Source organism: Paroedura picta, chromosome 6 (genome assembly GCF_049243985.1).
Source record: "Paroedura picta isolate Pp20150507F chromosome 6, Ppicta_v3.0, whole genome shotgun sequence".
In the NCBI taxonomy this organism is placed as follows: Eukaryota; Metazoa; Chordata; class Lepidosauria; order Squamata; family Gekkonidae; genus Paroedura; species Paroedura picta.
Genome location: NC_135374.1, coordinates 27865441 through 27878898, shown reverse-complemented (window position 1 = coordinate 27878898; position 13458 = coordinate 27865441). Strand labels below are relative to the sequence as shown.

Sequence of the window (13458 nt, the reverse complement as noted above, 5' to 3'; positions counted from 1 at the left end):
CAAGGCATGAACTTTCGAGTACAAGCACTCTTCCTCAGACTAATCAGACTCTGATTTTGAATGAACCCTTGACTCACTGGACTGAGTTAATACATGCATTCCATTCAGTCTATCCCTTGGCATTCTGTTTTTGAAATACTGATTCTCTCTGCCTTCCTATGTAAGCTCATCTGTGCTTTTTTCCAGCAGAGAACTGAAACCTGAAACCAACATTGGAGGCAAAGAAAGCAGCTAGCTTCCCTCCCTTGTCTGAGGGGAGATGGAGGGAGGGAAGTGGCTGAGGATGGAGCAACTTACCAGCAGCAGGGCCTTTCAGAGAGGCTGGCATCTGGCAAGCAGCAGAAAGAAGTGCACAGATATGCTTCACAATTGGCCCTAATTCAGAGGGATAACCAGGTAAGGAGTGAGTTATCCTCACACAAATTGAACTGATTAGCCCTTGTTGAGACAGTGTTCTATCCCTATCTCCATGCAATTTTAACTGATTGGCCCTCCCTGGGTGTGTGTCACCAATAGGAAGCGAGCACTGTCCCAATGAGGGCCAGTCAGCTCAGGAGTGAGTTGTCTGCATGTTTCGTGACCTGTCTTGGATTTTATTTGGAAAGCGAACAAACATTGTTTCTTACAAATAGGTGTTTGCATATACGTGGGGTTGTATGTGAGTTTACTGTAACATATGAACATGACAAGTATATTCTTGGCAAGCAGAAATGACTTATTGAAGGAATTATCAATTAGTAGTAGAGAAACTCTGGGTGTTTTAGTCAGATTCTTGAAGACACATAATCAGTGCAATACCAAATGGAATTATCATCTCCCAAGTTAATTTATACTGTCCAGCAATTGTTTATGGTGATAAGAGAAATTGTTCCACTCTAGTTTTATTCAGCATAGAATGTTCAGTTATCAAATGAGGAAAGGTAATGCATGAAGTCATGCAAATTAATAAACACAAGGCATTAGTAAAAATGGATTTATATCCATACAGTCCTCACCTGCAAAAATCAGAAGTTGCAATCAATTCAACACAAGGGAAAAGGCACACAGCTCCCTAAACGGTGTGGAGTCATCGCAACATTCTTCACTAACAATGGCAGGTCAAGTAGTGGGATTTACAACCATTTTGAGGCAAAAGTGGCCTGAATTGAGTCTATTTCTGAGTTTCCTTTAGGGTTTGATCAGTGGCGGAAGCTACAGGTAAGAAGCTCGGCTCCCTGAAGCTGTTGTTCTATATTTAACCCACTTATGTGCCCACCCAGTGCTGTTCCCCTTGTTTATTTCCTACCAAACAATGAGACCTGAAAGAATTGTTTGGAATGGGGCCAGCTTTCTGGATGGTGAAACTGTCGGCTTCCAGCCCTTTCGTAACCTCTGAGATTGTATGAAATAGGATGGAAATGCAATTTGTGCTGTATTACAATGCTTGATTGTATTTCTTACTTAGATTAAAGGATAAGAAATGAGAATTTAACTCCAAAGCAACAGAAGGGATTTCTGCGAACAGTTCTGCCACTTTGTACAACATGTAGGCTGAGTTTGTTTCCTTTCCTGTTGAAGTTATTTAAACGTGGACATAGCTGGAAGGGTGTGCCTTTGGGGAAGGGACAAAGGGTTCTTGGCCAGTGGCCTACAGTCTACAGCATTGGACGGATCTAGTCCATTGGATCCAGAATATGGTTGTCAATCTCCAGGTGGAGGATGGAGATCTGGAATTACAACTGATCTCTGGATTACAGATTTCAGTTCCCCTAAAGAAAAATGTTATTTTTGGAGGGTGAACTCTATGGCTTTACTCCCAAATTTCTAGGAATTTTCCAACCCACAGCTGGCAAGAATAATATGGAACCAGCCCCAAGCATTAGTGTATTTTTTATTGTTCTGTTTATTTTAATTGTATTTTTGTCAGTTTAAATTGCCTGTTCATTTCAAGTGCATTTGGTGTTTTTTTCCCCCCTAACCTGCTTTTAGTTCCCTATTGAGGTGAAAAGCAGGATAACCTGTCTAAATAAATACATACAATAAAAGATGTACAGCACAAAATAATATGTTAAGGTACCCTTGCTGGTCATTGTAAATTCATCTAAGATAGGAAGTATCATTTATCTAAGAAAGGAAAAATTGTCAGCACAGAATTTCATCTCATTTTTATCATTATGTTTACAGAGCTAATCAGGAAATCACCTTTGGGTCTTGTCATATTTGGAGTTGCTCTGAAAACCCTATGAGGCTGCCATATGTTGGCTGTGACTTTATATACACATAAACACATACCATCCATCCCCATCCCCTACCACCAATTTTGTTAGTCTTTAAGATGCTCCTAGACAGTTACTCTTTTCTACTGCTGCAGACTAACATGGCTACCCATCTTGATCAATAACACCATCCCCAGTTTCCTAAGGTACCTTCTCCGTTTCTTCCATATTCCCTGTTGCATCTCAGTGCCTTTTTCTTTTGCAGTGAAAATTCTGGTGGTTTCTAGACCATTGTAGCAACACATGGTGTTAGCTCTAGATAAGAGACCATAAGTGACTCTGCATCATCACACAGCTCATGTTCCCACCTCCAAATGATCCTGTGAGTTGCCTGTCCTTGGATGGTAATCTTGCTTGTTAGCACATGTGTCTTCATTCATCATCAGTTCTGCATCATCAACCCACAATAGCTTGCCAGTGGGAAATAACCAGCAAACCTCCCAGAACTGTACCCTTCCCTTGCATCACTTCACATAGACGGTTTCCACACTGGAACACTTCATGTTGCCGGTGAAACACACTCATACCCATTTTTTTCGGGGAGCCACCACAGGACACTAAACTCCTTTAAAGCACCTTTCCTTGGGATCCTGAGGTTTTCCCTTTCAAAGACAAAACCTCCTTTGCTTGAAGTTAAAATGGAAGCAGAGCGGTAGATGCAGGCTAAGTTCTTCCAGCAACCAACAAAGGAGGGGCAGAGAGAGCAGATCGCAACTCCATCTTCAGAAAAGTGGGACTATATTCCATCTCCTCCCCTCTTCTGCTCATCAAGGGGGGGGGGGGTTGTTATTGTTGTTCAATGTCCCTTGAACTGTGACCCAGTTGTGAAGTAGAAAAGGGACTGCCCAACAGAGGGGCTCCCATGATCTGTTGCCTCTGTGCTTTTGTAATGAATCGCAAGTGGTGATGATGATACAATATTTTCTCTGGAAGAAATCACCCCATGAGTAAAACAAGGATGAAGATCAAAAATAGACAGGAAAGGGGCTAGGACTCCCAACTGTTTTAATCTGGACCAGACCATGTTTGCGAACAAAGAGCTTAGAAAGTCTGCCTGTGTCCATTAGCACACTCAAATTCTGTATCTCCTTTATTAAGCCACCATAGTGGATACATATCCCCCCCAGGAAAACAGAGACATGCTTGCAACACTCCTATTTTCATTACACTAGAAAAGCTCTCCTCTGCCTTGCCGTTTCCTACATTAGTTTAGTCGGCAATTGCCTGTCCTCCACTGATTTAAAGGCCAATATGGTGTTTGTTTCTCCTGCTTAAAGAAAGGGTGAGGAAACATAATTGCCCTACAGTATGCTATCAACAGTTCAGTGCATGAAATAGCAAACTGTACACCCCGTGGCCACCTCAGCATGCTCACTAGGGACACAATACACTGCCCACAAAGCCCATGCAAATTCTAGAGACCCCCAAAAGGAAACGAAACTTCTCAAGAATGATAATTCCAACATCTTAGAAGAACAAGATTTTAACAAAGTAAAAATACCTCCTAACAGGAATAGATGTTTGCAAAGAACAGGTAGAGACAGGGAGCATATATGGATCTAGGGAGTCTCTCTTGAGGTCTACATTGTAATTGAAGTCTAGTTTTTCATTATCTAGCTGAACACTGTGTAGAAACTGTATACTAAACCCTCTTGCCCCTTGCCAAAGTGTCTGTTCATTCCTTCCTGGTAACTGCTGGAGGTTTTCAGTCTGTCCTTGACTTTCTGGAGCCCTTGTATAGAACACCACAATATTGGCTTAAAAGACAAAATGGCAGAAGTGCAAACCTTTAAGAAAATGCTTTCCCATGAGAAGTGAGAAATACTCAGGCAGAGTATTAATTTTTTTTAAGTCTGTTTTGCCTTCCGCAGCATCATCTATGAGCTTTATTGTTACTGTTCTGAGTTTACAGGGGAAAGTAAAGAAGAGCCATCTTCCATGTTCCATGCTGAAGGGAAAGCAAACAGGAACCAACTGGGCTAAGTAAGATGGATGAAACCTAGAGAAGTACAGAAATGCTCCTCGTGTGTGTATAAAGCCTGAATCACAGGTTTGCCGCATGTTTTACCAGGAGCTTCCTCCCCACCCCCCATATGTGACAATAACCTGGAAGTGCATCCTGAGGAAGAGTATTGCCACAACTTGAAAATATTCTCACAATATAACACATCACAAATCTAAGCAAGCCATTATTTTGCAATAATATCATATTACAACCTACATAGATGGGTAGCTGCAAGTGGTTTGTAGCTACTTATGTAAGCCATCCAGTGGATTTGTGCCTGGGCACAATTTAAAGTGTTGATTGTTTGCTTTAAAGCACTAAATGGCTAGAGTTGGGTTACCCATAGGACCATTTCCTTCCATACTGGCCATCTCACCAGTAAAGATCTGCCTCACATGACCTGTTCCATGTGCCCCACCTTCAGTTGTGAGGCAGGTGGCAACTAGAGGAACAGCTTTTCCATTAGTGGCATCTTTTCTGTCTTCGTCCTCACCTGGTAGAACGAGCTCCCAGAGGAGATGAAGGCCCTAACGGAACTAAAACAGTTCTGCAGGGCCTGCAAAAGGGAGCTCCTCTGCCAGGCATTTGGATGAGGTTGACTGAAGCTAAACAGCATCTACTGGGCTCTCAAAACTCACTCCCTTGAGCTGACCAACCATGGATCTGTTGGATTGTCTACTCTGGTCCTAACCCCAGGAACCGTGCCAATACGAATGGCAGCGGTCGTTACGGTGGTGGCAGGGTCAACGGCGGCAGTCGAGGGAACAGCCTTGGGAATGACCGCAGTGGAAGCAGCGGGAACAGCAATGGAAATGGCCTTGGTGGTGGGAAATGCCACGGGAATGGCTGCAGTGGCAGGGACAATGACCACTGTAGTGGCAGTGGCCACCTGGACTCAGCACCCACACTCGCCAGCCACTGCCATGCCCATTCTACTGCAGCCAGAAGATGGCTGGCAGAGGAGGAGGCCTGGCTGAGAGGAGTGGCAGCTGGAGTGGCACATAGCTTCGGGGGGAAAGGGAGCCCGGCACAAGAAAGGCGAGGTGAGGTAAGGGCAGCCATGGTCCACTCTGCCTCTGCAGCTTCCCCGATCCCCTCCAGGCCTTCCTGGCATGGAGGAAGGGAGGGCCACAGCTGCCTGCAAGCTGGGGGGTGTTTGGGGGCCGGCCTGACCACAAACACCAGGCCAGCAGCCAGGCAGGAGCCCTTGGGCAGCCACTGAGCACTGTTCTTGTTTACGTTTCATTTGAACTGCTCTGAGCCTTCGGGGAGGGTGGTATATAAATTTAATTAATTAATTAATCTTGCCTACACAATGTTCTTCCCCTTTATCGCTAATCTGGTAATGTCATTCTCTTTTAGGTGTCAGGCCAAACTATTTCAGTTTCCTCTAGCATTTAATTATGTGGTTGTTCTTTTACCCTCTTTACGGTATGTTTTAGTCACTGTTATTCATCTTAAACAATGATATATAGATATAGATATTTGTTCAGCATTAGCCAGTATACTGTGCTGCTGTCGATCCCTAACATTAGCAGACATGGCAGCGGTTAAATGTTATCGCAGAGCCCTTTGACCATTACATGGAATCATGTCATGAAGGAATGAATTACTCTTTGACTTGTGCCAGAATATCTTTCTGTCATGCTACTCTTGCTGCTCTACTGTTGTAGGCACGTACTGACTACTACAGTAACAACTGGGTAGTCAAGGGAAACCTTGTCATTTCTTAATATAAGTGGCAATTCAATAACTATATGTTTTTCAATTCTCAAGCTATTCATGCTGGAGTAGACCTCTTGACATTCCCTTTTTGGGGACAAATACTGCAGAAGAAATGCTTTGAGAAATGTACTCTTCTGCTAAAAAAATCATCTTTTCCATCTCCTAGCACTATCATCATACAATGCTTCACTTGGCTTCATGTATGTGTAATACGGAGTTCAGAGAAAAATTAAACGTGTAATTGTATGTGAGGTTGCAATCATGGATTCGTGTCCCCTATATTTGTTTAAAACATCCAGCAATGATTTGAATTAGTGCATTGATGTAGCAATATTGGCAACCCCTCTTGCTCTGGAATGTTTGCAAAGTGGTTATGTATGACTTCCTTGTGCTTTTAGTTTTAGTTTAGTTCTGTGTGTGCGTGGGAATGCTGAATGCTGGTGATTTCCTGTTTAAGCTGGCCTTCAGTTAGGTTGAACTGGTGGTGTTCCTGTTGAATGGACCCCTTGTGTATAACTTTAATGGCTCGTTTTTACAGGTCCTCCCAGGATTTTGAAATTCACTCACTGAAAGTATTTATACGCGTATACTTCGAAGCATCAAGTTTCCATAGATGGCAGCTACAACAAATGGGCCACTGTTGAAAATACAACCAAAAGAGGATGACCATTGACACCACCACCTCCAGAAGCCCTATAAAGTTGATACCAGAAAGGCGGCAGTGTGGCAGATATTAGAGCACAGGTATGCAACTGATGTTTCATGACCCACCAGGCAGCACCACCAAAGATTTCACTTGTGCAAGAAGAAGAAAAGGAAGAGAGAGAAGAGAAAGGAAGGCAAATGTGTTTTGTAAAGTATCAGAAGTAGGTCCCCATGAGGGTTTGCCATTTTCTTTATCACTTAACTGACCAGCTCCTTTTGCTTCTTGTTTATTTCCCTGTATGTGTCCCTTTCTGCCATGTTCAAATGTATATTGATGTATTTTGACCCAGAATAGGATACAGAGAAACTAAAAACTCTTTAACACATGAGAGGCTCATATGAATTTCAATGCAGAAACTGTTTTATTTGACTTTTATAAGGAAATAGTCAAGTCGGACTGTCAGGGAAGTTTCAATTTTAAACGTGTCAGGTGAAAAGGCAACAGGAATGAGGGAAACTTAGTCACAAAACTGTAGCTGTTTTGTTCTACCAACAGGAGTTTGTAACTGTTGAAAGAGGGTCATCACTCCTTAAATCAGGGGTAGTCAAACTGCGGCCCTCCAGATGTCCATGGACTACAATGCCCAGGAGCCCCTGCCAGCAAATGCTGGCAGGGGCTCCTGGGAATTGTAGTCCATGGACATCTGGAGGGCCGCAGTTTGACTACCCCTGCCTTAAATAAACAGACATAAATTAAATTGCTACATAATTACTAAAATCTGTAAAGGCATGAATATACAATTTTCCTTCGTTAATACTTGATAGGGATCAGATCCATCACCTAGGAGTTATTTCCATCAGGAAAATACTACCAGTTCCACTTCGATATTTTAGGATCCTCTTTGATCCTTCTCTTCGGCTTCTCTGTCTGTATCCCCCCCAACTTCCTTCCTAACTGCCACTCCCTCAAAGTTAAGAGTAGAATTCTTTTTGAACCCATCAGTCAAAGTTCCCAGTCCAGTATAGTGCATCTGGACTTAACTGTCTGTCAAAGTCCTAGTTTGCATTTTGGAATTAGAGACACATCCTAGGTCTTAAACAACTGAAGACTAGTACTTCAAACAGATATAACATATAGTTGTTATTTATTTCATTTATACTTGACTTTCTTCCCAATGAGAAGAAAGCCTCCCTTTCTCCATTTTATCCTTCATTTTATCACTCAGTGTTGTTGGTTAGGCTGAGAATCACTTAGCAAACTTCAATGGCAAAATGGAAATTTGAACCAGAGTCTTGCAAATCCTAGTCTAAAATTCTAACTACTATAACCACATACTCCCAGAATCCTTACCCATCATGTTTACAGCCTAAATTAGATGGGAAGAGGGGCTAGGGACCTGTGTAGTGGAGAACTGGAGAATCAGGTATGCTTTGATCATCGGGTAATTGTCATTTCTTGTAACTGAAACACCTTGAGGAAAGACTCTTAAGCAGGATGGCCATCTCTAGATAGCAAAAAGCAGGACAAGAACCCTCAAAAAGTGGGCAAAGGAAATAAACTCTATACAAATCATTAAACATATCATTATCATCAGTAAACCATACATACTCCAAAAGGTCACTTGCTACCTGATTGGCCCTTCCTGGGGGTATGCCACAGAGACAGAGCACTCTGCCAATGAGGGCCAATCAGCTCAAATTGCACTCTGTCAATGAGAGCAGATGAGCACTTTGAGATGACATGTGTGTGTGTGTGTGTGTGTGAAATTCCCCTGGGAAGACCTACACCAGGCCACAGATTAACATCTGCTGGCCGAGAGCTTTTACCTGTCCTCTCTGCATCCAGAAGGCAGTTGGGTTGGGGGGTTGGAGAAAGGAGACTCACACAAATGTACCGTTTTCTCCATGGGGACTGCTTCCTGAAACCAGTTGTAATTCATGAAGATCTCCATGTCTCCCCATGAGGTTCAAAAAACCTATCGATTTTACAAAGTAGAAGCCGAGAAACAAATTGATATTTCATAGAATCATAGAATCATAGAGTTGGAAGGGGCCATACAGGCCATCTAGTCCAACCTCCTGCTCTACGCAGGATCAGCCCAAAGCATCCTAAAGCATCCAAGAAAAGAGTGTATCCAACCTTTGCTTGAAGACTGCCAGTGAGGGGGAGCTCACCACCTCCTTAGGCAGCCTATTCCACTGCTAAAATACTCTGACTGTGAATTTTTTTTTCCTGATATCTAGCCTATATCGTTGTACTTGAAGTTTAAACCCATTACTTCTCCTCTGCAGCCAACGGAAACAGCATCCTGCCCTCCTCCAAGTGACAACCTTTCAAATACTTAAAGAGGGCTATCATGTCCCCTCTCAACCTCCTTTTCTCCAGGCTGAACATTCCCAAGTCCCTCAGCCTATCTTCATAGGGCTTGGTCCCTTGTCCCCAGATAATCTTAGCTGTGTGATAAAGTCTATTTATTCAGAATAGGCGTTATTGCACAGCCAATTATTGATTCTTTTTCTTGACTCCCCTGGGGGTTGGCAACCCAGCTGGCTGTACATGGAGGAGGTGTCAAGTCCAGCTCTTGAGGTGAGAATCTGCCACTCTTTAACCAGTACACCACACTGGATCTTCAGATCAACAGTCCAGACCGACTTGCACAAACAGGCTCAGGTTCTTGCACAACAAGAGAAGATACAAAATGTAGGATGCCTCAGGCTCCAGTGTGCTTGGAAATCCTATCAACTCCTTGTCCTGAGGCTTGCTTCCTCTTAAACTTCCCCTGCGATTGTTTCCCTGTGGTTTTCTTTCTGATGCTTGCAGATGGGCACACCCTCTTTTCTTGTTCCTTTCAACCATCAGGAAGTGTCCTGGATTGCCGGCTCCTCTGTGCCTTCTGAGCCTTTTTATTTATTCATTTATTTATTTTTGCCAGAGAAGAAAATAGAGGTAAGATATATACAAGATTTGGGAGCATTTCAGTATATTATGAGAGAGAACATTTAATGATTTTAAGATTATATCCTTTTTAGGTATTGAAGTACCAATTCGTTTACAAGTGAGAGGTAGAGTATAGCTTTATTTGTATATATATATATATATGTATAATTTCTTTCAATGTTATAAGGTACTAATTGGGAGCATTTATGTTCGGGAACAACCACTGAGGAAAATTTACCTTGAAAACCATTTTGGTAAGATCCTGCAATAAAGCCGTACAGAAAGAAGAGACCTTTTATATTATTTTCTTTATCCTGTATAAAGTTTGCAAACATTTCTAGTAGCCTTGGGATAGGTTTTTCTTTCTTTTTGGTTGTGGTAGTCAACCTGTGGTCCTCCAAATGTCCATGGACTACAATTCCCATGAGCCCCTGCCAGCGTTTGCTGGCAGGGGCTCATGGGAATTGTAGTCCATGGACATCTGGAGGACCACAGGTTGACTACCCCTATACACTACAAACTGTCCCTTTTGTCTATATTTGCTTAGAGAAGAAAATGGAGCTTAGCAGGAGCGACGGTCCACCTGACGGCACCAGGGAATGGGTGGCTGGAGTGAGCCGAGAGACGATAAAGTCGTTTAGCTCGTGAAGAAATGGCATTGGCAGCCATCACTAAAGCCATTTAACCATGTCAGGCATTTTTCTGCAGAGAATAAATGAAATCGGCCCTTGAACTGAAAAAGGGCAGTGATAAAAGTGCAAAGACGCCTCCCGATTCGTTCCTTGAGGCACGACAGGGGGAATCGGGGCAGCAGAGGTTGACATCTAGTGGCAGCAAACACTGCAGGGATTGCACACAGATGCAGAAAGAGGATTCTGTCACTGGACTGCATCTCTGGTGATGTGGGAAAGCTTATCAACAATTCCCCCGCCAGAGAAGCAAACAGAACTGGCCTTTCTTTGTATCCAGAGCGGTTCAGTACTTGGCCAAGCCACCTTCTCGGGCACGTTGTATTGTAGGCCACCTGTGCCCTCTTTAGGTCTTTGCCTTCAGCTTTGGAATGGGGGAGACAAGAGACAGTCAGTAGTTGGCTGCAGCAAGAACTGTATAGAATAGTGTAGAAGCAGATAGGATAGTCCCTTGAGTGACAACATGGCAGCCAACACCAGTTGGGCCTCAATACCCGCCTCAAGATTTCTGGAGAGAAGTAATGTGAGATTGGATGCTGCTTTCTGATGGATAAGGAGGGGGGGTATACACCTAAATGGGTACTTTGGATTTGGGCCATATGTTTTAGTTTTAATGCTGTATCATGATATTTCATAGAATCATAGAACCATAGAACCATAGAATTGGAAGGGGCTATGCAGGCCATCTAGTCCAACCCCCTGCTCAACGCAGGATCAGCCCAAAGCATCCTAAAGCATCCAAGAAAAGTGTGTATCCAACCTTTGCTTGAAGACTGCCAGTGAGGGGGAGCTCACCACCTCCTTGGGCAGCCTATTCCACTGCTGAACTACTCTGACTGTGAAAATTTTTTTCCTGATATCTAGCCTATATCGTTGTACTTGTAGTTTAAACCCATTACTGCATGTCCTTTCCTCTGCAGCCAAGAAGATACAAGAAGAAGATACATTTGAAAGATACAAAATAGATAAAAAAACTGATACATGATACTATGCTGGCTTGCATTCTTCAGGTCAGAAACAATCTGGTAACGAAGGAACCGCTAGGCTACGCTGGCCCAAATAAAATCAATTACACACGTTTTCTTCCATTGTCCATTTTATTCTTTGATCCAAGCCAAATTTCTTAACTCACTGCTGTGTAAAAGAGAACTGCATTCGGATGAACGAAAGACTCAGTTTCTTTTGACATCCCAGAACGCTGATATAATTGAACCAGTAGCAAAATTTTTACGTCTTGCCATGAGAAATCGTGAATGTATTATGTCTAAAGCATGATCTTTGCATTTGTTCTCACTAGCAGTGGATCCTTTTGCACTTTCCCTTCTTATATTGTACTTTTATATGCTATTAAAGGCTTGTTGTTGTTGTTGTTGGCATTCTTCAGAGCTTTGCAAAGGTCTCAACTTCAATCTGTTGGGAGTAGCTGTATTTAAGGGCACATTTTGCATAGAAACATCCGGGTCTCTGGACCTCAGCAAACACATGCAAAGATGGTCATGTGATCCGTCATGTGGCTTAAGGCAAGAGATGAGCAGAGGTGGCTTGCACCTTTGTCTTCATAGCAACCTTAGAATTCCTTGATAGCTGACCCTGCTTAACTTCCAAGCTCTGACAAGATAGTCTGGGTTATCAAGACTTGAGTTTGGGGACCTGAGCTTTATACTTCCCCTATGGAAGGGCGAAGGAGAGAGAGAAGGAACCAAAAATGGCACATCTCAAATCAGGCTGAATTATTTTTTTAACAGTTAGGATTTTGGTGTTTGGGCTGGGACACATATGACTGGAAACCCTGCACAAAACGGCTTCATACAGTGTCTACACAAGCAGAGTGAATTTTGACCCTCATCTGCATACATGTCAACAGCGTAGAAGTTGCCGCTGTGATCCCTTTTTATAACCCCCTGCATCATTTTTATTGGGCACACAATGCACGCATGCAAAAGGCTTAGGTTTGTCCTTAGTTGGAAATCTGAGTTATTCTAAGCTAAATTTAGATGCTGAATAAACCAAGACAATGGGGCATAAGCCTTTGTATCTAATCTAATAAATGAACATGTTAGTGGGAGAAGCATCACTAAAAGTACCAAAGTAGAGACCCAACAAATGGAATTAATAGTAACGTATCTTGAAATCACAGCAGGCCTTAATATTTACAGAAACTGTGATCCAGAAACATCATTCTGCTATGTGAAATGGGGAGCAGGGGGTTTCCCAAAGACTTTAGTCCATTGCATTACTTACTGTTATAAATTTGCTGCCTGCTGCCTGTAAATGGGTTATGATTTGCTTAAAGTGATTCTGGATGTGAGTCAGAGGTTTAATAAAAAATCCTTAATGCTCTTGTAATGGCTCTGGGTAGTACCTAAACGGGCAATTCACCTGCAGAGGTGAGAGAATGGAATGGGGCCTGAAGGCGAAGCACTTTGAGCAGAAGGCCTCTCACTCTCTCTCTCTCTCTCTCTCTCTCTCCCTCTCTCTCTCTCTCTCTCTCTCTCTCTCTCTGTGGCTCTGATGCAGGATAGCAGGACTGCTGCCTCACAAGAGTGCCTCTTTGCCCCTACAGATGCCTCACTTATGGGTGTGATCAAATATCACAAAGACATCATAAGTATTCATTGATCTCTCATCCAAAGGAATCCAAACACAGTAATGCATCTTTGACATATCTCGTTACTTAGGGAAGTCAGAGGGATGTGCCATTATAAATCTATTCGACAGTGTTAAATTTTAAAAGCCATTATTCTTATATGCTCATGCATAATACATACGCTGTATTCACAAATTCATGATATACTACTGAACAGTCACAGAGTTGAGGATATGAACCTCTGTTGAACTAACCTGTTGCCACTTCATGCTGTACTCAATACTTCCAAATAATTCACAGGTTTTTTTTGTGTGTGGTGGATCTTTCAAGAGCATCTTGTGCCTCTTAAAGACCCATTATGCATGGGGGTTTTAGCACGCATTTTGGGTGGAATGGCGGCGACTAAAATCACCAATAATGCACGGAGCCGGCTGTAACCGGCCGCAGCTTCGGTGTATGCCGCTGAAAAAGCCGTGTTAGCGGAACGCAGAAGAAACTGCAGCTTCCAGGTGACCGGGGCGCAACCAGAAGCGGTGCCGGGATCGCCATGTGCATAACCGGTTACTCTGGGTTTTGCCGCCGTTGCATCCTGTCATGTGCATAACCGGTTTGCT

At 43.1% G+C, this 13458-nt stretch overlaps 1 long non-coding RNA gene across 1 annotated transcript; it reads left to right on the top strand.

The window, feature by feature from the left end:
- The first annotated feature begins 9431 nt into the window (after window positions 1-9431).
- Window positions 9432-11564, top strand: LOC143840643 (uncharacterized). The gene is made up of 3 exons (XR_013232276.1): window positions 9432-9577; window positions 9661-9693; window positions 11178-11564. It is a non-coding gene; the product is annotated as an uncharacterized LOC143840643 (long non-coding RNA).
- The last annotated feature ends 1894 nt before the right edge of the window (window positions 11565-13458 follow it).